Source organism: Chrysochloris asiatica, unplaced genomic scaffold (assembly GCF_000296735.1).
Source record: "Chrysochloris asiatica unplaced genomic scaffold, ChrAsi1.0 scaffold00223, whole genome shotgun sequence".
NCBI classification, from domain to species: Eukaryota; Metazoa; Chordata; class Mammalia; order Afrosoricida; family Chrysochloridae; genus Chrysochloris; species Chrysochloris asiatica.
The window spans coordinates 4,498,755-4,523,409 of NW_006408741.1; the positions used below are offsets into that span (position 1 = coordinate 4,498,755).

Here is a 24,655-nt window from a genome sequence, read left to right on the forward strand (position 1 = left end):
CTATGGGAGAAAGACTTGGCAACTGCTCCTGTAAAGATGAAAATCCTGAAAGTGCGGTAACTGTTCTGAAATAGGTTGGGATGGGGCCAGGCTTACTGACCATTGCAGCCTGTGCTCAGAATAGTGCAGGCCCCACTGAGGCTCCAACATAAGTTTGGAGAATAAGAAAATAAACGAATAAGGTTCTTAGATGGTAGCACAGGTTTGAATATACAAGATCCACAACAGCCCTTGACACAAAGCATCTAAAGAATGTATTTGAGATTTAAATGACTTTTTCCATAACTTCAAGTCATAACCAAAAAAAGAGTAACTGATTTTCATTCCATTTCCTGTCCCAGTCATAAAGTAGTCTAAAAACAAAATTCATTCATTCAACAAGTATTTAAGGACTCTGGTAGTGTAATGGTTACGAATCGGGCTGTGAGCCGCAAGGTCAGCAGTTTGAAACTACCAGTTGTTCCGTGGGAGAAAGATGAGGCTTTCTGCTCCCGTTAAGATTTACAGCCTCGGAAATCCTGTACAGGGTCCCTATGAGTCGAAACCGACTCCACGGCACATAACAACAACAACAAATACCTACTCTATGGTATTTGGGATGCAGAGGTGAGTAGAGCGAGAAATACCAGCTCTTGTCTACCTTAGCAATCAAGGAGAGGATTCAGACACAAAACAAGTCCTAACATACACCATGCATTTAATGAAGGACAAGTGTAGGATACTAGGGAAATAGACTCTGGAAGGGAGTCAAGGATGTTGTTGTTGTTGTCAGTGCCATCGAGTCGGAACCGACTCATAGTGACCCCACGCACAGCAGAACAAAACAGTGTCCGATCCTGGGCCAACCTCACTACCGCTGCCACACTTGAGTCCATCAATGAATTCACCTGGCTGATCCATCTCGTTGGGGGTCTTCCTCTTTTTCTCTGACCCTCCACCTTACCCAGCATGACATCCTTCTCCAGCGACTGTTCCCTCCGGACAATGTGTCCAAAGTATGAGAGACGAAGCCTAGCCATCTTGGCCTCCAAGGAGCACTCTGGTTGCACTTCTTCCAAGAGAGTCAAGGATGTAGACCCTGAGAAAATAACATGTATGCTGAGATCTGCTGGATAATAAGGAGTTGATTAGACAAAAGAAAAGTACACACACAAAGGCAAAGTGGCAGGAAGCCACTGAAAGAGTTGGAAGAAACTCCAGGGAGGAAACCAGAGTTGGAACAACAAACAACAAGGGGAGGGCAGCAGGGCAGAAGACAGAAGAGGTGATGGAGACAGATTTCACAGGCCTTGTAGACCATTTCAGAATTTGGGATAGCATGTAAGGACAATGGGAAGTCCCCCAAAGGTTTGAGAAATAGGGTACCATAACCCACTATCATTTTTATAAGATTACTCTGGCTTCTGGGAAGAAAATGGGCTGGAAGTAAGAACAGTGTAAGTAGAAACATGGTCAGGAACATTTAATGAAGTAGTCTGGGCACAGATGGTGGTTATAAATGAATAGAAGGGACATTATCTGGGAAAAGAGCTGTTAGGAACTGGTTTGGTTGCCAGAGAGTAAAAAAGGGAGAAGAGTCAAAAATCACCTTAAAGAGGTAAAAAGAACTACTTTACAGTAGAGAACTGTGACAAGCACTAGCTCAACCAAGTGATCAAGGTGAATAACATCAGTAATAAGGCATGTTGATAGATATTATACCCCTTCACACGATGTGAGAATGACACTTCATCCCTGTGGCCCTCTCATCAAAGCCCATAATCCCATTCTAATCATGAAGAAAAACATCCAAGAAACTAAAATAGAAGGACCTTCTACAAAATACGTAACCAGTCCTCCTCAAAACTGTGAAAGTCATCAAAAAGAAGGAAAGTCAAAGAAACTGTCACAGCCAATAGGAGCCTCAGCAGACATGATGACAAATAATATGTCCTGAATAGGATTAAGCAAAAGGACTTTAGATACAAACTAAGGAAATCTGAATAAAGTATGGACAGTTTATAAATTAATAATAATGTATCAGTATTGGGTCAATGTTGGTGATGATGCTTGTGTGTCCTGAAGTCGGTTCTGACTCACAGTGACCCAGTATAGGCTTTCCCATGCTGTAAATTTTTACAGGAGCAAAATGCGTCATCTTTCTCCCATGAACGGCTGGTAGTTTATAGCTGTTGATCTTGAGGTTAGTAGTACAACTCGTAAACACTGCGCTACCAGAGCTTAGTTAGTGATATTAACACAACAGGTGAAATGGGTACAGGGTGCATGTTTGTTGCTCTCATACAGGAGCTCTGGTAGCTTAGTGGTTACGAATCGGGCTGCAAACCTTAAGGTTAGCAGTTCAAAACTACCAGCCATTCCCGCAGGAGAAAGATGAGGCTATCTGCTCCTGTAAAGATTTCCAGCCTTGGAAACTCTGTACAGGGTCGGTATGAGTCAGAATCGACTCCACCGAAAGATGTGAAAAAGGTTGGGCGGCAATGACTAAAGAAACAAAGATCAGAGATTATTCAACTTTATCTTCAACTCCTACTGCCAAAGAACGAAAAGGATGAAATAATCTCAATTTATAAAAACCAGAACAGAGATCATTTAGGTAGCAAACGATTTTACTGTAACGTCAAATTCCATATTTTACAGATCTTAAGGGCTAGAAACACAGTCATAGTGTGGCAAAATAAGCACTGGACCAAACTCAAACACAAGGTTGGTGGTTCAAATCCACCAGCTGCTTCTTGGAAACCCTATACAGGACTGAAACTGACTAGCAACACTTCACCACCACCACAACAAAGGTTAGGAACAGAGATTTTGTCTTTACAGTATGTTGTGGTGGTGGTATAGTTGTGGTTAAGTACCTTCCAGTCAGTTCCAACTCATAGCAACCCTGTATAAGGTAGACTGACAAAACTTAGATTAGTATGTAAGAAAATTTAAAATGTTGTACTGATGTAGGAATAGAATAAACAAACCAATGAACAAAAGGAGTCCAGATTAAGAATCACATATTTGTGAAAATTTAGCTCTTGGTAAAAGAAACATTTCAAATAATTTAGAAAAGATTTTTGTTGTTGTTTTAAGTGCCATCGAGTCAGTACCAACTCATACTGACCCTATGCACAGCAGAACGAAACACTGCCTGATCCTGGGCCAACCTCACCATCGTTGCCACGCTTGAGCCCACTGATGCTGTCACTTTGCCAATCCATCTCGCTGGGGCTCTTCCTCTCTTTCTCTGACCCTCCACTGTATCAAACATGATATCCTTCTCCAGCAACTGGTCCCTCCTGACAATATGTCAGGCAAGATTAGTGATTCAATAATAAACTATTGAAGGAGGATGAAATTAGAGCTCAGCTTTACATCAGTCATATATTTTTAAATGTCTATATCTGACAATGTTTCTCTGCTATGCCAAATATTACAACAAAATGTGCAAAGATCTGGAATCAGAAAACCAAAAAGGAAGAACATGCTCAGCATTTCTCAAGCTGGGAGAACGGAAGAAAAAATTCAAGTCTCAAATTCCATTATTGAAAGATTCTCTGGTCAAATTATTAAATGATGCAGAAAGCATCGAGAAGATGGAAGGAATATACAGTCACTGTACCAAAAGGAAATGGTTAATGTTCAACCGTTTCAAGAGGTAACATATGACCAAAAGCCAATGATACTGAAGGAGTTAAGTCCAAGGTGTACTGAAGGAACTGGCAAAGAATAAAGCACCAGAAACTGATGGAATTAAAAATTGAAAACTTTCAAGAAAGTGAGGTGACACAGGAGGCACTCACTCATCTATCTCTGCCAAGAAATCTGAATGACAACTATCTGGCCAACTGATCGGATAATCTCTTTGATATCCCATGGAAGTGAAGTTTTACTAAAGGTAATATAGAAACGGCTACAATCATACATTGACAGAGAACTTCCAGAGGTTCAAGCCAGATTCAGAAGATGCCATGGAACAAGGGATATCATTGCTGATGTCCGATGGATTTTGGCTGAAAGCAGAGACTATCAGAAAGATGTTTACCTATGCTTTATTGACTACGCAAAGGCTTTCGATTGTGTGGATCATGACAAGCTCGGGACAACACTGCAAAGCATGAGTATTTCGGGACACTTAATTGTGCTCATGAGGAATCTGTACATGGACCAAGAGGCAGTTGTTTCTAACAGAACATGGGAATATGGAATGGTTTAAAATTAAGAAAAGTGTCTGTGACAAGGTTGCATATTCTTTCACCTTATTTATTCAACATGTACGCTGAGCAGATGATCCGAGAAACTGGGTTAGATGAAGAAAAACGTGGCATCAGGATTGGAGGAAGACTCATTAACAACCTGTGATTTGCAAATGATACAACCTTGCTTGCTGACAGTAAAGAGGGCTTAAAACATTTACTGATAAAGATCAAAGAGCACAGCCTTCGGTAAGGATTACATCTCAATGTAAAGAAAACAAAAATCCTCACCACTGGACCAATAAACAACATCCTTATCAATGGAGAAAAGACTGACGTTGTCAAGGACTTCACTCTTCTTGGAACAACTATCAACATTCATGGTAGGAGCAGTTAAGAAATCAAACAACGTACTGCATTAGGCAAATCTGCTGCACAAGACCTTTTTAAAGTGCTGAAGAGCAGAGATGTCAGCTTGAGGATTAACGTGTGCCTGACCCAAGCCATAGTATTTCCAATAACCTCATATGCATGTGAAAGCTGGACAGTAAATAAGGAAGACCATAGAAGAATTGATGCTTTTGAGTTATGGTGTTGGAGGAGAATATTGAAAGCGCCATGGGCTGCCAAAGAACCAATAGGTCCGTTTTGGAAGAAGTCCAGCCAGAGTGCTCTTTGGAGGCCAGGATGGCCAGACTTCGCTCTCATACTTCAGACATATTGTCAGGAGGGACCAGTCGCTAGAAAAGGATATCAAGTTTGGTAAGGTGGAAGGTCAGAGAAAAAGAGGAAAACCCCCAACGACATAGATTGGCCAAGTGGTAACATTTGATGGACTCAAGCGTGGCAACAGTAGTGAAGTTGGCCCTGGACCAGGCAGTGTTTCATTCTGCTGTGCACAATGTCACTATAAATCGGTAATGACTCGATGGCACCTAACAACAACAACAACATGGTTCAACTTGTGGTGGTCAGTCGTTCAAACCCACCAGCTGCTCCTCCGAACCTCTATACAGGGTTACCATGAGTGGGAACCAACTGTACAGCACCTGACAATATAACAACCAATGGCTCAACTTTCTGATGATATTATAGACTGTGTGGTGGCTCAACAAAAATCATTTGCCTCTCTCTAAAGTTGTATCACAAAATAGAGTAGTACTCAATGTCACTAAGTGTCATAAGTCAGTTCCTACCCATAGCAACCCTGTATAGGGTTTCCAAGGTGCAGCTGGTAAGCTTGAACCACCGACCTTGTGATTCAAACCAACTTTGCAGTTCAGCACATTAACCACACAGTAGGAGTCCAACAAGGGGGTAGTCTTGGAGAAATATCAGCTGAGAAGCAAAACGAGATACTCAGAATATACACCAGAATACATGGCTGCATATCTCCCCAAAGACGAACTCATTTTTGGGTATTTTTAGTCATGATTCTGTAACTTTCTAGTCCCTGTTTTATTAACTCCCACTCAAGGTGGGGTAGGGCAAATAAGGTGTTTACAGCCCACCAATCAGACTGGACAGCTTGCTAATAACACAAACAAGATGGTGCTCTTCTAGGAACGGCTGTCATTAAGTGCCACTGAGTTGGTTCCAACTCATTGCAACCCTGTATAGGGTTTCCAAAGAGTGGCTAGTGGATTTAAACTGCCAACCCTGTGGTTAGCAGTCCAGTGTTTATCCAGCAGCACCAAGGATGTAGAGAATCCTAACAAGGGGATTTGGTTAGTTTTGCATCCTGCTGGAGTCCTGGTGTGACACTGTGGGCTAATGCACCAGACTGCAAAGTAGTTTGAACTGCAAGGTTGGTGGATCAAGCTTACCAGTTGCTACTTGGAAACCCTAAATAGGGTTACTATGGGTCGGAATCGACTCGACGGCACTTACCACCACCACCAGGCTTAAAAGAAATTCAAGCCAGATCCAAAAGAGGGCATGGAACTAGAAATATCACTGTTCACATTGGACAAATCTTGACAAAAGCAGGAAATACCACAAAGATACTTACTTGTGCTTTATTGACTATGCAAAGGCTTTCAACTGTGTGGATCATAACAAATTATGGTCAACAATGGAATAATGGGTATGCCAGAACACGTAATTGTGCTCATGATGAACTTCTACTTAGACTAAAAGGCAGTAATTCAAAAAGAACAAGGGAATACTGAACAGTTTAAAGTAAGGAAAGTGTGTACCAAGTTGTATCCTTTCACCATATTTATTCAATCTGTACACTAAGCAAATAACTCAAGAAGGTGAATTATATGAAGACTGTGGCATCAGGATTAGAGGAAGACTCATTAACAATCTGTGATATGCAAATGATGCAACCCTGCTTGCTAAGAGCAAAGAGGAATTAAAATACTGATGAAGATCAAAACTACAATCTTCAGTTTGAATTACACCTCAATGTAAAGAAAACAAAAATCCTCACAGCTGGACCAATAAATAAATAACATCGTGACAAATGGAGAGAAGACTGAAGTTGTCAAAGACTTCATTTTGCTTGGAATCACAATCAACATTTATAGAAGCAGCAGTCAAGAAAACAATATATTGCATTAGGTAAAAAAATCTATTGCAAAAGACCTCTTTAAAGAGGAATGACTTTGAGGACTAAGGAGCACCTGACCCAAGCCACAGTGTATTCAATGGTCTCATATACATGTGAAAGTTGGACTACAGAACAACCAATGCATTTGCACTGTGGTACTAGAAAAGAGCAGTCCTAGTGTGGCAATGCAGGTCACTAAGTCAGCAGTTAAAACCCACCAGCCGCTCCATGTAAATGCTATACAGGGTCACAATGGGTCGGAACCGACTTGATGGCACATAGCAACAACAACAATTGGCAAAGAATATTTAATGTACCATGGACTGCCAAAAGAACAAATAAATCTGTTTTGGAAGTACAGCCAGAATGCTCCTTAGATGTGAGGATGGTGAGACTTTGTCACTCGTTCTTTGGACGTGTTGTTTAAAAGCATCAGGATCAGTCCCTAGAAAAGGACATCATGCTTGGTAGAGTGGAGGTTCAACAGAAAAAGAGGAAGACCCTCAACAAGATGGACTGTCATAGTGGCAGCAACAATGGGCTCAAGCATAATTGTGAGAAGGGCACAGGGTTGGGCAATGTTTCCTTCTGTTGTGCATAGGGTCACACTACATGTCAGAACCTACTAGATGGAAACTCATAACAATAAGCTTAAAAGACAGTTTATTCAAGAACAGAGAGGTTGACATCGTGTCCACCAAGAAAATGGGGAGCGGAGTACACCCCTTGGACCTAGCGCTCCTACATTGAGGACCTCCTCAATCCAGAAGGTACAGAGTTGTAACATGAGAAATAGCAAGAGGAGAAAAAAAAAGCCCATTTCCATATAGTCAATTCTGTCTCACAGCAAAGCTATGTCGGGTTTCCAAGGCTATAAATCTTTACAGGAACAGAAAGCCTCCTCTTTCTCCCAAAAGAAATGAAAATTATCATGTCTTATTAGCTGAACTAAATGAGCTATGTAACACCTGTCAAAGTAGGGCAAAGGCTAAGCTAAGGGAAGAGAACCAGAAAGAGAACGGCTTGTAGGCAAGACTAAGAAGAAAATGATCTGCTACAGAACTATAGCCGGAACATTCCTGAACCTGAATTGTAACCCTATTACTTTCCTATTAGATTCCATAACTGTGAGTTTGTGAAGCCATTACAAATAATTATCAAACCCAGCCAAGAAGTAAAGGGTGTCATGGGAGGTACAGTTGATGTGAAAACTGATATAATTGGAGAGGGAAGGTGTATCTGACCTCCACTCCATAGGCATCAGCCTTGAGCGGTTGATGCTCATAGTGACTCTCCTTCCTTCCCTTTTGTGAAGTGAGGTGGTGAGGTAACACTGCTGCCAATCTACTGCTATTTCATAGCTAGTCACCAAAAGGTGGTGTTGGGTCCTGGTTACACTCATTTGCACACTGGGAAAATTCTTTTATTCTTTATAACAATTATTGTATGTGTAACCATGAAATACTTATTAATTTATGTATATGCAATTTAATCTAATATATATGTTGTTGGAAGTCCCATTGAGTCAGTTGCAATACATAGTGCCTCTGTATAAGGTTTTCAAGGCTATAAATCTTCTCAGGAGAAGAAAGCCTCATCTTTCTCAAATGAAGAAACTGGTGGGCTCAAACCACAGACTTTGTGGTTGGTAGTCCAGTGCTTATACTATGGACCCACCACGCTCCAATATGTATGAGGACACTTCAAAAGCTCAAGGGAAAATGCCATTCTTTTCATTCCAATTTTCCACAAACTCAGTGTGGGTGAATGTTACCTTTATTTCCTAGATGTGATCTATGTTTGATCTATCTTATCTATGCTTGATCAAAAGGCACAAACGTAAAATCAAATCTAAGGCATTTGGAAAATTCAAGAGGAATGGTGTTGCATTCATCGTCAAAAAGAACATATCAAGATCAGTCATGAGGTACAATGCTGTCTGTGATAGGATAATATCCATGCACCTACAGGAAGTCCTGTGGATTAATATGCGGGACTGCAAGGCCGATTTGAACCACAAGGTCAGTGGATCAAACTCACCAGCTGCTTCTTGGAAACCCTATCCAGGCTCTCTATGGATAGTAACTGACTCAACGGCACATAACAACAACAGGGAAGACCAGTTAATACCACTGTTATTCAAATTTACAAACCAACCACTAAAGACAGTGAGGACGAAATAGAAGAATACTATCAACTTCTTCAATCTGAAATTGATCAAATATGCAATCAAGATGTATTGATCATTACTGGTGATTGGAATACAAAGATTGGAAACAAAGAGGAAGGATCAGTAGTTGGAAAATATGGCCTTGATGAGAGAAATGATGCTGGAGAGCTCATGAGAGAATTCTGCAAAATCAATGATTTGTTCATTTCAAATACCTTCTTTAGACAGCATAAGAGTCAACTATACACATGGACCTCATCAAATGAAATACACAGAAATCAAATTGACTACATCTGCAGAAAGAGACGATGGAAAAGATCCATATCATCAGTCAAAAGAAGGCCGGGAGCAGATTGTGGAACAAACCATCAATTGCTCATATGCAAATTCAAACTGAAGCTGAAGAAAATGAAAACAAGTGCACAAGAGCCAAAATATAACCTGGTATATATCCCACCTGAATTTAGAGATCATCTGAAGAACAGATTCGACACATTAAACACTAAAGACCAGAAAAGTTGTGGGATGAAATCAAGAACATCTTTCATGAAGAAAGCAAAAATGTCATTAAGAAGACAAGAAAGAAGGAAAAGATCAAAATGGATGTTAGAAAAGAGACTGAAACTTGCTCTCCAGTATAGCAATGCTACAGCAAATGGAAGAAATGAGGTACAAGAGTTGAACAGAAAATTTCAAAGGTCAGCTCGAGAACACAAAGTTAATTATTACAACAAAATGTGCAAAGATCTGGAATCAGAAAACCAAAAGGGAGGGACACACTCAGCATTTTTTTCTCATGGTGGAAAAACTGAAGAAAAAATTCAAGCCTCGACTTTCATTACTGAAGGATTCTCCGGGCAAATGATCAAGAGCCAATGATAGTGAAGGAAGAAGTTCAAGGTACTCGAAGGACCAACACTCATGGAAGCACCAGTCAAGAAATCAAACGACATGGAGGGGATTGTAACCATGGCAATGAAATGATATACAATAGGATGAATGTAAAACTAATGTTCTTCCATGTAAACGATCACATAATTCACAATAAAACATTTTTTTAATCAAACAACGTATTATTGCATTAGGCAAATCTGCTGCACAAGACCTTTTTAAAGTGTTAAAGAGCAAAGATGTCAGCTTGAGGACTAAGGTGCGACTGACCCAAGCCATGGTATTTTCAATAACCTCATATGCATGCGAAAGCTGGATAGTAAATAAGGAAGACTATAGAAGAATAGGCTGATTTATTCAGAAAGGGGAAATAAGTGAAGACTGCAGTAAAGAAAGAAATAGACAACTTCTACTCTACTGGATACCAAACTCTGAATATTATCAATTGTTTAAAAATTCTGACCCAAATTCAGACTTGTCAGTTAATTCAGACAAATCCATTCCAATAACATAATTATACATTTAATATAATCAATCCACTTGTTTAATATAAAGTTTCCCCACCAGATTTCCTCTTGTTTACTTAGCTGCACTTTAGAAACACCTGGTGGTGGTGGTGGTGGTGGTGGTGGTGGTGGTGGTGGTGGTGGTAGTGAAGTGCCTTGAAGTCTGTTCTGACTCCTAGAGACCCTGCATAGGGTTTCCAAGGCTGTAAATCTTTACAGGAGCAAAAAGCCTCATCTTTATCCCATGGAATGGTTGGTAGTTTCAAACTGCTGATCTTGAGGTTAGCAGCCCAACTCATAACCACTACGCTAGCAGAGCTCCTTTTAAAAATACCTAGGAAGTGCTTAAAAATACCAAGCCTGGATCCCACTCCCAGAGATTCCAATGCAACTTGGCCTGGGTATAAGGTCCAAGCAGTGGCATTTAAAAAAAAAGCTGTCCAGAGTAAATTTTTATGTAAACCATATTTTTGTTGTTACACACTGCCGTTGACTCAGCTCTGACTCAAGGTGACCCCATGTACAAATGAACTAAATAAATGCTGCCTGTTCTAGATGCTGATCAGACACCACTGTAATCCCTAAGGTTTTCACTGGCTCAATTTTTGAAAATCACCAGGCCTTTCTTCCTATTCTGTCTTACTCTGTAAGCACTACTGAAACCCATTCAGCATCAAAGCAACACACAGCCACAAAGCCTCAATGACTAGTCGTGGCTGTACATGGAAGTGTATTAGATGGGAATTTAAGGGTCTCTGATATGAAAGGTAAGAATTATACCACTAAAATACCAATGCCTTCATTAAAGCAGTGGGTTGCCTGTGACCCTCTAAAGCAGACTTTAGGTAACAATATAATGTATCACTAGGAGTTCATCACTGGAAGCAACTATAATACAGAAATGCAGCAGAATAGTGTGCAGGGCAGAGTGCTGGAACTTTATACTTTCTGCACAAAGTTCTGTAAATCCAACACTGCTCTAGAATATAGTTTATTATAAATGAAGTAAAGAAAATAACACTGCATTAATGTTGTTCTTATGTACTGTTGAGTCAGTTTCAACTGATAGCAATCCTGTATAGGGTTTCCAAGAAGTAGCTGTTGGGTTTGAGCTGCAAACTTTAAGTAGTCCAGTGCTTATCCTACAGCGCTACACCAGGACTCCAATGCCTAAATAGTTATCACAAATAAATACTTCAAATACCAAAATGTTAATTCTGCCTATGTCTTAAAAACATTCAGTATGATTAATACTAATTTTATTTTCAATTTTCAAAATGGGCATATTTGACATCAATAAAGAAAAACTATTGCAAGAAAATTTATATCATAGAAACACACAATACAAACAATGGATGAATTGGGTTTTTTGTTGTTGTTTTTTAAGTACAATCGCAATTAAGATCTGTACAAAAAATTCTACTTGCGAATAGAAAGTGAGATACTTCCAATAAATAATGAGATAAAGTTTCCTGAAAATACTTTTAGTTCCTGGAAGTCAGTTCTGACCTAAGTCAAATACCTCATCATACTGCATTTTATTATCAGTATTTTTATCAATCTGATCTTTATTTGTGTTTTGGGGTTAGCATGAGAATGATAATGTAAGGAAATTACTCACTGCTACATTGTTATTATTGTTAAATGCTCTCAAGTAGGTTCTGACTCATAGATTCCAAAAAGCATCTGATGGGTTTGAAGCGCCAACCTTGCAATTACCAGTCCAGTGCTTATTCTACAGCACCACACCAGGACTTCAGCAACATTTAAAGTAGTATATATTACTAACAATTAAAACACACACACACATACATGGTCTTAATTTTAAGTGTAGTTCTTCATAACTCAAATGACAAGTCAAGGACAGCTTGTAATTTTCAAATCATTTTAATGTACTCTTTTTCAGCTATGGGAAGCAGGTGGCATTTTCCCTCTATCAACTATTTCTTAGTTTTTAAAGAAGTAAATATATTCCCCTTCTCTATTTGAAAAAGTGGCCCTTTGCAGAATTTTCTAACCAAGAACCCCATCCAACAGGAATTCCCTTCAAACAGGAAAAGACTCTCTCATGGCCAGTTTCTCAGAATAGCTTCCTCTCCCCAACACTGGGCACTGGGAGGGCTGTCCTTGACCTGCTGTGCTTGGAGTTTCCCCCCTTCCCTGCAGCGCTACACACACTGACCTACTTAATAAGGAACTGCTTCCTGATATGAGCTACATACAGAACCATGGTCTCTCTTTTTCAAAGGGCTTGCTTGGGTTTCAGTGTTATCTATTCTAGACATTCCTTGTCTCCCAATCCCTTCTGACTGCCTGCTTCTCCTCTGACTTTGTGGTGAAAATGGCTGTTTCCTATCCAAATTTAAGCCACTTTTCAGCTTCCTTGTTTCTTAGTCATAGAAACATCTTTTTATTTTCTCACCCCAACCCCACCCCAACTACGCCTTTAGAATCAGAAGAAAATGAGTTCAAAGCTAAATGAGCCTTGTTTGGTCCTTACAGATACCCTCCACCTGAGTGAATACACAGCCACCCTGTTTCATCACCTTCAAAGATCAGAGCCGAAGTTTCTCTCAGTTTCCTTATTTCTCCCCCAAATGTATTCTACATCCCTCACCAGACCAGTGAACCTACCTTCGTATAGCAGAAAACCTCACGGAATCCACATATCCTGCCCATACACTCTTCCTTCCAGAAAAAACACTCCCATTCATATTTCATCACATTCACCGCATTGCTGGTTTCTATCTAGTATGGATTTTGATTTTTAATTTCTTGCAACTTTCTAAAACATTAAGGGACTCCTCGTGTGGTGCTGCAGGATCAGCAATGGATTTTTAACCACAAGGTCATCAGTTCAAATCCACCAGCTGCTCCTCGGAAACCCTATACAATACAGGGTCGTGGTGAGTCGGGACTGACTGAACAACACATAAAAACATCAAAGCATTAAGAATGAAATACATGGGTTACTTATAAGGAACTTCTTATTTAACAAGCAAACAATTTATCGTTAGAAACATTTGGTAGGTAGCTATTCAAAATGACTACAAGGTGAGGAGGCAGGTAGATAGCTAAGTAAGTAGATTATGACACTCAGCTTTAGAGTTCTGCTTTTTCAACTGTTTAGGCCAAAAGGAGATGGAGAAGAAGGGGACATGGGGGAATATGTTTCACACTACCTCTTCAAAAGTTTTCTAAAATATTAGATTAGCCCTGCTATACCTGCATCACTGTCACCCACACTTAAAAGGGCTTTCTATAGACCACAAAAGAACATGATGGTGCAATGCTTAAGCATTCAGCTGATAACCAAAAGGTCAGTGGTTCAAATCCTCCAGCAGTTCTGTGGGGAAAAGGCATGACATCTGTTTCTGCAAAGATTTGCTGTTGTTGATGTTAACTGCTCTCCAGTTGGTTCCAACTCAAAGCTACCCTTTACAGGGTTTCTGAGAAGCTGCTGGTGAGTTTCGACTGCTGACCTCGTGGTTAGCAGTCCAACGCTTATCTTACAGAACCACATCAGGACTCCTAAAGATACACTTGTTGTTGTTGTTGTTAAGTGCCGTCAAGTCAGTTCTGACTCATAGCGACCCTGTATACTGTTTCCGAGAAGCAGCTGGTGAGCTTGAAGCACCAACCACACGGTTCAAACTGACTTTGCAGTCCAGCGCATTAATCCACAGTGCCATACCAAGGCTCCAACAGATACACTGTTGTTGTTGTTAAGTACCGCGGAGTCGGTTCCGACTCATAGTGACCCTGTAAAGGGTTTCCGAGGCTATAAATCTTTACAGGAGCAGAAAGATTCATCTTTCTCCCGCAGAACGGCTAGTAGTTTCAAACTGCCAACCCTGAGGTTAGCAGCCTGATTCGTAACCACTACACTACTAGAGCTCCTAATTCTCTAGTACAGATACACTAGAGAACTACAAAAATACTTCATGTGTCCTGACATCTACATACCTATTTTCTACATACTTACCTTGGGAGTCCTGGTATGGCGCTGTATACTAATGCATCAGACTGCAAAGTTGTTTGAACTGCAAGGTCTGTGGTTCAAGCTCATCAGCTGCTCCCCTGAAAATCCTATTGTTGTTGTTGTTAAGTGCTGTCAAGTCAATTCCAGCCCATAGTGACCCCATATAGGGTTTCTAAGGAGCAAGTGGTGAGCTTGAAAAACCAACCTTGCAGTTCAAACAACTTTGCAGTCTGCTGCATTAACCCACAACGACACATCAGGACTCCTAAATAGGGTCGCTATGGGTCAGAATCGACTCAACAGCACTTAACAACAACCATCTTGGGAGTGCAGAATCTCCAGGCTCGGGTTTAGCCTGAGAGTTGATTTTATGTACTATTAATCATCCTCATTGTTGTTTTTAAGTGTTATCAAGTCGGTTCCAACTCACAGTGACCCTGTATAGGATTTAAATCTTTGTGAAAGCAGATAGTTTCATCCTTCTCCCATGGAATGGCTAGTGGTTCACAGGCCAGTGCTTAATTCTACAGAGCCACCACATTCCACTATCATTCTTATTTTAACCTATTAAGTTTTATTTCTTTAAAGTGTACACCTTACGAGGTACTTGCTACTTGAAAGACAAAAGAAAAAGACTCCGTGTACCAAAATTCAGGCATAACTCAGAGATCTTGCAAGTTCAGTTCCAGATCATCGCAATGATTCACTAGTCAAACATTTTGTTGTTGTTGTTTTCCAGTTTACACTATGTTGTTGTTGTTAGGTGCCATCGAGTCGGTACCAACTCATAGCGACCCTATGTACAACAGAACGAAACACTGCCCAGTCCTGGGCCAACCTCACCATTGGTGCCACACTTGAGCCCACTGATGCTGCCACTTTGCCAGTCAATCTCACTGGGTGTCTTCCTCTTTATCTCTGACCCTTGACCCTCCACCTTACCAAACATGATATTCTTCTCTAGCGACTGGTGCCTCCTGACAATATGTTCAAAGGAGGAGAGAGAAAGTTTGGCCATCCTGTAGTCTACTAAAGAAGTCCTGGTGGTGGTGTGGGCTGCTAACTAAAAAGTTGGCAGTTCAAACCTACCAGCCCCCTCCACGGAAGAAAGGCTCTCTGCTCCTGTGAAGATTTACATCTCATCACGGATGTTCTTTATTACCACTCCTAGTCAATATTGTGCTGGAAGTCTTAGCCAGAACTATAGGCAAGAAAGGACAATTAAAGGCATCCAAATTAGCAAAGAAGGAAAACTTTATATTTGTAGAGGATATGACCCTATCCCTAGAAAATTCCAAAGACTCAGTGAGAAAATTACTGGAACTCATTGAAAGATTCAGCAAAGTGATAGGATACAAACTCAACATACAAAACTCAGTTGGATTCCTTTATACTAACAAAAAAAGCTCGGAAAAGGAAATCAGTGTCACTTAACAACAGCCACCTTAACGATGAATTATGTAGGAATTAATCTAATCAGAGAAACAAAAGAGCTATAAAAGAAAACTACAAAAGGCTGCTACAAGGGACCTACATAAATGGAAGAATATACCATATGCTCATAGATAAAGACATAACATTGTGAAAATGCCAATACTACCCAAAGCAATCTACAGACATAATGCAATTCCCCCATCTCGATTCCAACATCATTCTTTAAAGAGATAGAAAAACTAATCAGCAACTTTATATGGAAAGAGACCCTGGCTAAGCAAAGAATTACTAAAGAAGAACAAAATAGGAGATCTCTCATTTCCAGATCTCAAAACCTACTACACAGCCACAGTAGTCAAAACAGCCTGTTATTGGTAAAATGAAAGGCACATAAAGCAATCGAACAGAATTGAGAACCCAGTAGTAAATCCATCCACCAGCGTAGTGGTTACGAATCGGGCTGCGAACCTTAAGGTCAGCGGTTCGAAACTACCAGCCGCTCCGCGGGAGAAAGATGAGGCTTTCTACTCCCGTAAAGATTTACACCCTCGGAAACTCTGTACAGGGTCGCTATGGGTCGGAACCGACTCGACGGCACTTAACAACAACAACAACACAGTCAGCTGATCTTTGACAAAGGGCCAAAACACATTAAATGGGCAAGAGATAGTCTCCTTAACAAATGGTGACACCAAAAATGAAACTCCACTGGCAAAAGAATAATAAACAACCCTTTTTCGTGACGCCAAGGAGGCCGTCAGCTGCTTCACCATGAAGCTGAACATCTCCTTCCCAGCCACTGGCTGCCAAAAACTCACTGAAATGAATGATGAACACAAGCTTCTTACCTTTTATGAGAAACAAATGGCCACAAAAGTTGCTGCTGATTTGCGGGGTGACGAGTGGAAGGATCATGTTGTCCGCATCAGTGGTGGGAATGACAAGCAAGGTTTTCCCATGAAGCAGGGTGTCTTGACCCATGGCTATCTATGTCCGCCTGCTTCTGAGTAAGGCGCATTCCTGTTATAGACCATGGAGAACGGGAGAAAGACAGCGCCAATCTGTCCAGAGTTGCATTGTGGATGCCAACTTGAGTGTTCTTAACTTGGTCATTGTAAAAAAAGGAGACAAAGATATCCCAGGACTGACAGATACCACTGTGCCTCGTTGCCTGGGGCCCAAGAGAGCTAGCAGAATCCGCAAACTTTTCAATCTCTCTAAAGATGATGATGTCCGACAGTATGTTGTGAGAAAGCCATTGAACAAAGAAGGCAAGAACCCAGGACCGAAGCGCACAAGATTCAGCGTCTTGTTACTCCATGTGTCCTGCAACACAAACGTCGGCGTATTGCTCTGAAGAAACAACACACTAAGAAAAATAAGGAGGAGGCTGCAGAATATGCCAAGCTTTTGGCCAAGAGGATGAAAGAGGCCAAAGAAAAACGTCAGGGAACAGATTGCCAAGAGACAGAGGCTGTTGTTGCTGAGAGCTTCTACATCCAAGTCGGAATCCAGTCACAAATAAGAAATTTCTATGTGTGACAAATAAATACACTCATATTAAAAATAAAAAAAAAGAATAAACAAGAACCATATCTCCTACCATATAGTTAAAGGAATTCAAGATGGATCAAAAATCTAAATGGAAAACCCAGAACTATAAATAAAGTTCATTAATAAAACAACAGAGACAAACTTAGGGACTCTGATACATGGCATAAATACACTATCAAGCAAAAATGAAAACACATAAACAGAAGGAGACAAAGTAGATGACAGCAATCTCCCAAAAATTAGACACCTATGTGCAGCAAAAGATTTTACTAAAAGAATAAAAAAAGAACTCACAGAGTGGCAAAAAAATTTTTGGCAATGACCTTTCAGACAAGAAATTAATCTCTAAAATTTATAGAAAACTTCAACATCTCAAAAAATAATAATAATAATCTATTTTAAAAATGGGGAGACTACATGAACAGACACTTCATCAAAGATGATACTCATCAGGTGCCAACAATACATGAAAAAATTGCTCACAATCATTAATTATTAGAGCTGTACCAATCAAAATAACAATGAGTTATCATTTCATGCCAGGACTAATAGCAAAGTTTAAAAATGAAATACTACTGAGGGTGTGAAGACAGTGGAATCCTTAAACACTGCTGACAGGACTGTAACGCAGTGTAACCACTATGGAAACTGCTTCCTCAAAACACTGGAAACAAAAATATCATCTAACCCAGCAATCCCTCTACTTGTTGTATATCCTAGAGAAAATAACAGCCAAAGCACAAACAGATATGCACACCCATGCTCATCACAGCACTACTCACAATAGCAAAAGATGGAATCCACCTAAATGGCCATCAAAGGAAATACAGACAAACTTTGGTATATACACACACGGAATACCATGAAACGGTAAAAAATAACAATGAATCTACAAAACACCTCCTAAAACAGATGAAACAAGAGAACACGAGGCTGAGTAAAATTAGACAATCACAAAATGACAAATACAAAGTCAAGAAAAGGTTTTCATACTAAAAGAACCACTCTTTAACGGTTACCAGGTTGTGGGAAGGAAGGGTTAATAGTTCACTGGCTAAAAGGTAGACACGTGTTAACTTGGGTGAAGGTGAAGACAATATATAACAAGAGGGAGATGGCAGAAGAATGGGGAAGGAGCCCAAGAGTTCATAGCAACAGAGGTCAATTCGGTCATAGACATAATCCTGTAATAACTGGGATCTATAAGAAGCCTTCCACCATTCATCTGTCAGTTTGTCATACAGTGGTGGCTTTTGAGTTGCTGTCATTCTGGAAGCTAAGCCATGGGTATTTTAAATACCAACAGGGCCACCCATGGTGGACAGATTTCAGATGAGCTTCCAGACGAAGACAGACTAGGAAGGAGTGACGAACTACTTCTGAATATTTAGTCACTGAAAACCTTATGAATAGCAGAGAAACACTGCTAGATATAGTGCCAGAAAATGAGCCCCTCAGTTGGAAGGCACTCAAACTGCGACTGGAGAAGAGGTACCTTCTCCTCAAAGTAGAGTTGACTGTAATGATGGGAGTGGAAAAAAGTCCATAGGAGTAAAGTCCACAGGACTTTCATTTGCTCATGGGGCACAACTCAAAATGAAGAGAAACAGCTGTCAATATCCATTAATAATCAAACATGGAATGTACAAAGTATGAATCTGGGAAAATTGGAAGTTGTCAAAAATAAAATGAAATGCATAAACATCAATTATCTTAGGCATCAGTGAGCTGATATGGACTGGTATTGGCCATTATGAATCTGACAACTATACGGTTTACTATGCCGGGAATGACAAATTGAAGAGAAATGGTGTTGCGTTCATTGTCAAAAAGAACATATCCAGATCAGTTATGAGGTACAACACTGTCTGTGATAGATAATATCCATGTGCCTACAGGGAAGCCCAGTTAATACCACTACTATTCAAATTTATGCATCAACAACTAAAGCCAGAAAGGATAAAATGAAATAATTCTACCAATTTCTTCAGTCTGAAACTGATCAAACATGCAATCAAGATGTATTGATCATTAGCTGGTGACTGGAATGTAAAGGCTGGGAAGAAAGAAGAAGGATCAGTATGGTGAGAGAAATGATGCTGGAGATCGCATGACAGAAATCTGTAAAATCAATGATTTGTTCATTTCAAATACCTTTTTTAGACAGCATAAGAGACGATTATATACATGGACCTTAACAGATGGAATACACAGAAATCAAACTGATTACATCTGTGGAAAGAGATGATGGAAAAGCTCCATTTCATCAGTGAAAACAAGACCAGGGCCACATTATGGAACCGATCATCAACTGCTCATATGCAAATTGAAACTGAAGCTGAAGAAAATGAAAACAAGTCTACGAGAGTTCAAATATGACCTTGAATACATCCCACCTGAATTTAGAGATCATCTGAAGAACAGATTTGATACATTAAACACTAAAGACCAAAGACCAGAAGAGTTGTGGGATGACATCAAGAGCATCACACATGAAGAAAGCAAAAAGTCATTAATAAGACAAGAAAGTAGGAAAAGGTCAAAGTGGATGTCAGAAGAGACACTGAAACTTGTTGTCCAGCTAAAGCAAATGGAAGAAATGAGGAGGTCCAAGAGCAAACTGAAAATTTCAAAGGTCAGCTAGAGAAGACAAAGTCAAATATTACAACGAAATGTGCAAAGATCTGGAGTCAAAAGACCAAAAGGGAAGAACATGCTCAGCATTTCTCAAGCTGGGGGAACTGAAAAAAAAAAAAAATTCAAGCCTCGACTTTCGTTATTGAAGGATGCTCTGGGAAAATTATTGAATGATGCAGAAAGCATCAAAAGAAGATAAGGAATACACAGTCACTGTACCAAAAGGGAATGGTTGATGTTCAACCATTTCAAGAGGTAGCATATGACCAACAGCCAATGATACTGAAGGAAGAAGTCCAAGACGCATTGAAGGAATTGGCAAAGAACAAGGCACCAGGAATTGATAGAATAAAAACTGAAATCATTCCAGAAAGTGAGGTGGCACTGGTGGCACTCACTCATTATGACAAGAAATTTGGATGACAACTATCTGGCCTACTGATTGGAAGAGATCCGTATTTTTGTGCCCATTCCAAAGAGAGGTGACCCAATGGAATGCGGAAATTATTGGACAATCTATTTGATATTCCGTGAGAGTAAAGTTTTACTAAAGGTAATACAGAAATGGCTGCAAGCATACATTTACAAAACTTCCAGCAGCTAAATCTGGATTCAGAAGAGGACGTGAAACAAGGGATATCACTGCTGATATCCGATGAATCTTGGCTAAAAGCAGAGAATACCAGAAAGATGTTTAACTGTGCTTTACTGACTAAGCAAGGCCTTCAATTGTGTGGATCATGACAAGCTATGAACAACATCGCGAAGTATGAGTATTTCAGAACACTTAATTGTGCTCATGAGGAATCTGGTCATGGACCAAGAGGCAGTTGTTTGAACAGAACACGGGAACATTGAATGGTTTCAAATTAAGCTAGGTGTGCAACAGAGTTGTATTCTTTCACCATACTTATTCAGCCTGCATGCTGAGCAAATAATCTGAGAAGCTGGTTCTATGAAGAAAAACATGGCATCAGGATTGGAGGAAGACTCATTAACAACCTGTGATATGCAGCTGATACAACCTTGCTTGCTGAAAGTGAAGAGGACTTAAAATACTTACTGATGAAGATCAAAGACCACAGCCTTTGGTATCGACTGCATCTCAATGTAAGGAAAATAAAAATCCTCACCACTGGACAAATAAACAACATTCTTATTAACGGAAAAAGATTTAAGTTGTCAAGGACTTCATTCTTCTTGGATCAATTATCAACACTCATGGAAGCAGAAGTCAAGAAATCAAACGACGTATTGCAGTAGCCAAATGTGCTGCACAAGACCTTTTTAAAGTGTTGAAGAGCAAAGATGTCAGCTTGAGGACTAAGGTGCGCCTGACCCAAGCCATTGTATTTTCAATAACCTCATATGCATGAGAAAGCTGGACAGTGAAAAAGGAAGACCGTAGAAGAATCGATGCTTTTGAGTTATGGTGCTGGAGGCGAATATTGAAAGTGTCTTGAGCTGCCAGAGAACCAACAGATCTGTGTTGGAAGAAGAACAGAGAGCTCCTTGGAAGCCAAGATGGCCAAACTTTGTCTCTCATACTTCAGACATATTGTCAGGAGGGCAGTAGCTGGAGAAGGATATCATGTTTGGTAAGGTGGGGAGGGTCAGAGAAAAAGAGGAAAGACCTCCAGCAAGATGGATTGGTAAAGTGGCAGCATCAATGGGCTTAAGCGTGGCAACAATTGTGAGGTTGGCCCAGGACCGGGCAGTGTTTCATTCTGTTGTGCATAGGGTAGCTATGAGTCGGTACGGACTCGATGGCACCTAACAACAACAAATAAGGAGCCCTGTTAGCATAGTAGATTACAAGGAAAGTCATTCAAATCTTCCAGATGCTCCACGGGAAAAAGATGAGGCTTTCTGCTCCTATAAAGATTTACAGCCTCAGAAACCCTCTAAAGGGTCACTATGAGTTGGAACTGACTTGATGGCACACCACCACCACAGGTAGACATACGGATAGACAGTTAAGTTGAACACATATGGGAGGGACAGTGGGAGCATATACACGAATATATAAAGGTCTGACAGAGGGTATCTGTACATAGATATTTTGCTGCAAACACATCCGTGAATATGGTGGCGTTTACAGGGGTCACAGAGTCCTGGTGTGGCGCTGTGGACTAATGCGTGAGACCGCAAAGTCATTTGAACCGCAAGGTCAGTGGTTCAAACTCACCAGCCAGTCCTTGGAAACCCTATACAGGATCATTATGGGTCAGAATAGCCTCTAAGGCACTTAATAACAACAACATGGGTCAAAATTATGAAAAGTTCTTAGACATTCCTTAAGGGAATGAGTTGCATCTCCTGAGAGCTCGGGACCATAGTCTTGAGGAATATTATGGTCAAATGGCATAACACAGTCCCCAAAGACAATGTTCTACATCTTACTTTAGTAAGTAGCAACTGGGGACCTGAAAAGCTCATGAGCAGCCATCCAAGGTCTATTTGGTCTCTCCCTGTCAAGTAGAAAGAAGTGATAAAAATTCAACTTGCTTAGAAACAATTAATTCAAGGGACTAACTGACCATAAAAACATTACTCTCCATGGCCCTGAGACAAGAAAACCTAAATGGTGTCCAGTTTCTACTACCAACTGCTCTGAAAGGGATCACATTAAAAGGTCCTGGATAGAGTGGGAGAAAATGTGGAACAAAGCTGAATATCATAAGAAACAAGAGGGTTACTTATCAGACAAAGACCAGTGGAACCCCAAGACTATGGCCCTTACTCACCCTTCAGGTCTGGAAATGAAGTAGCCAAGCAGTAGACAGGTAAATATGGGAGCAGAAGGGGAGGGTGTGGGGGTGGCAACAACACTAGTGAGGTATGTACTCCATAGAATGGTTAACAATTGAAGATCACATGGGCAGCATTTACCCAAGAACAAAATTCAGAAGGGTTGGGAATGGAGAAATGGAAATCATAAATATAAGGAAGAAGCGGCATAAGTGATGTTTTCACTGAGGAGATTGAAATCACTGAGATGAAACGAAGTGGATAATTTGTTGAACATAAAACTGATGATCTGTTCTGTAAACCTTCACTCAATTCACAATTAAAAGTTTAAAAATAAAGATTCATTGTCTTGGAAACCCTATATAGGGTCACTATTGACTAAACTGGCCAAGTGGCAGCATTGATGGACTCAAGCATGGCAGCAGTAGTGAGGCTGGCCCAGGATCGGGCAGTGTTTCATTCTGCTGTGCATAAGGTCGCTATGAGTCGGCACCGACTTGATGGCACTTCACACCAACATCAATAACAACAACAGCATACCCAAAGAACAAGAGAAGTTTTGCCATCTTTGCTTCTAAGGATAATTCTGGCTGTACTTCTTCCAAGACAGATTTGGTGTGTTTTCCTTTCTGACAATCCATGTTACTTCAATATTCTTTGCCAACACCATAATTCAATTCAATTCTTCTAAGGTCTTTTTTATTCAATGTCCAACTTTCACATGCATTATGTTGTTGTTGTCACGTGCCATCGAGTTGGTTCCAGTTCCTAGTGACCTTGTTTAGGATTTCTGAAGAGCAACTGGTGAGTTGAACTGCCGACCATGCAATTCAAACAACCTTGTGGTCCAGTGCTTATTCTACAGAGCCACAACAGGACTTACACGCACGTTAAATCTACTGAAAATACCATGGCTCGGATCAGGCGCATCTTAGTCCTCAAACTGACATCTGGTTCTTTAAACACTTTACAGAGGATGTTTTTTTAACACTTCAAAATGTTTTTGTGGGGATGGGGGTTGGTTTTTTGCAGCAAATCATTAAAACTACCGAAACCTACACAAAACAAAGTTCTACTTCAAGGTTAACTAACTTTTCACACTATCAAGGCTAAAATATTTCACTTGTTGTTAAGTGCCTTCAAGTCAGTTCTAACTCACGGCAACCCTGTATAGAGTTTCTTAGCTTTAAATCTTTGCAGAAGCAGAAAGTCTCCTCTTTCTCTCACAGAGCGGCTGATGGGCTCAAACCACCAAACTTGTGGTTCAAAATCCAGTGCTTATCCTACAGAGTCACTGTGCTTCAGTCAAATATCTCACTGGTGTCTTTCTGCTTAGCTCCCATTCTGGATGTCTGAAGAGTCCTAAATAAACTCTCAAAAATGTGAATCTATTTCAAATAGCTAAGATATAAATACACTAGCAAAATCAACCACTGAAAACATTAAGTCTAAATCTATGACTTTATAAGTTATATAAGGAATAAATTGAAAATACAAACAATATTCAAGATTATAAGCCTATACATTAAATAAAAGAAATTAATGTAAAAGGTAGTTTCTTGTTAAAAAAAAAAAAAAAGATAATTGAAATGAAATATAATTTAACAATTCTCCCAGTATTAAGTAAGTCAATTTCTCTTACCTGGACATAAAAAGCTGAAAATACAAAGTATTCAGAAACTAAAGGGTAATTCTTCCCCTTTAGAAAAGCACTCTGGAGTCCTGAAAGGTTGGAGGTTTATGTTCACCCACAGATAACTCAAAACAAAGGCCTGGCATTTACTTCTGAACAATCAATCAATCACTGAGAACTCTACGGAGAACACTTCTACTCTACCGTGAGTGAGACTCAACTCCATGGCAACTGGTTAGAACTTTTTTTTTTTAAAGCATTATATTTGGGTATTTCTTTTTCTTCCGGTTCTTTGGTATGGCTTAGAAAGTATCAGTCAATGCCAATACAGCTCTCTACATAAATGCTTTTAAAAA

General features: G+C 40.1%; 1 protein-coding gene and 1 pseudogene across 1 annotated transcript in view; one reads left to right on the forward strand and one right to left on the reverse strand.

The window, feature by feature from the left end:
- CAMTA1 (calmodulin binding transcription activator 1) overlaps positions 1–24,655 on the reverse strand; it is a 1,308,299-nt gene that overhangs the window by 1,269,542 nt on the left and 14,102 nt on the right. The gene's annotated exons all lie outside the window — the stretch shown is intronic.
- On the forward strand, positions 16,496–17,249 carry LOC102814913 (annotated as a pseudogene).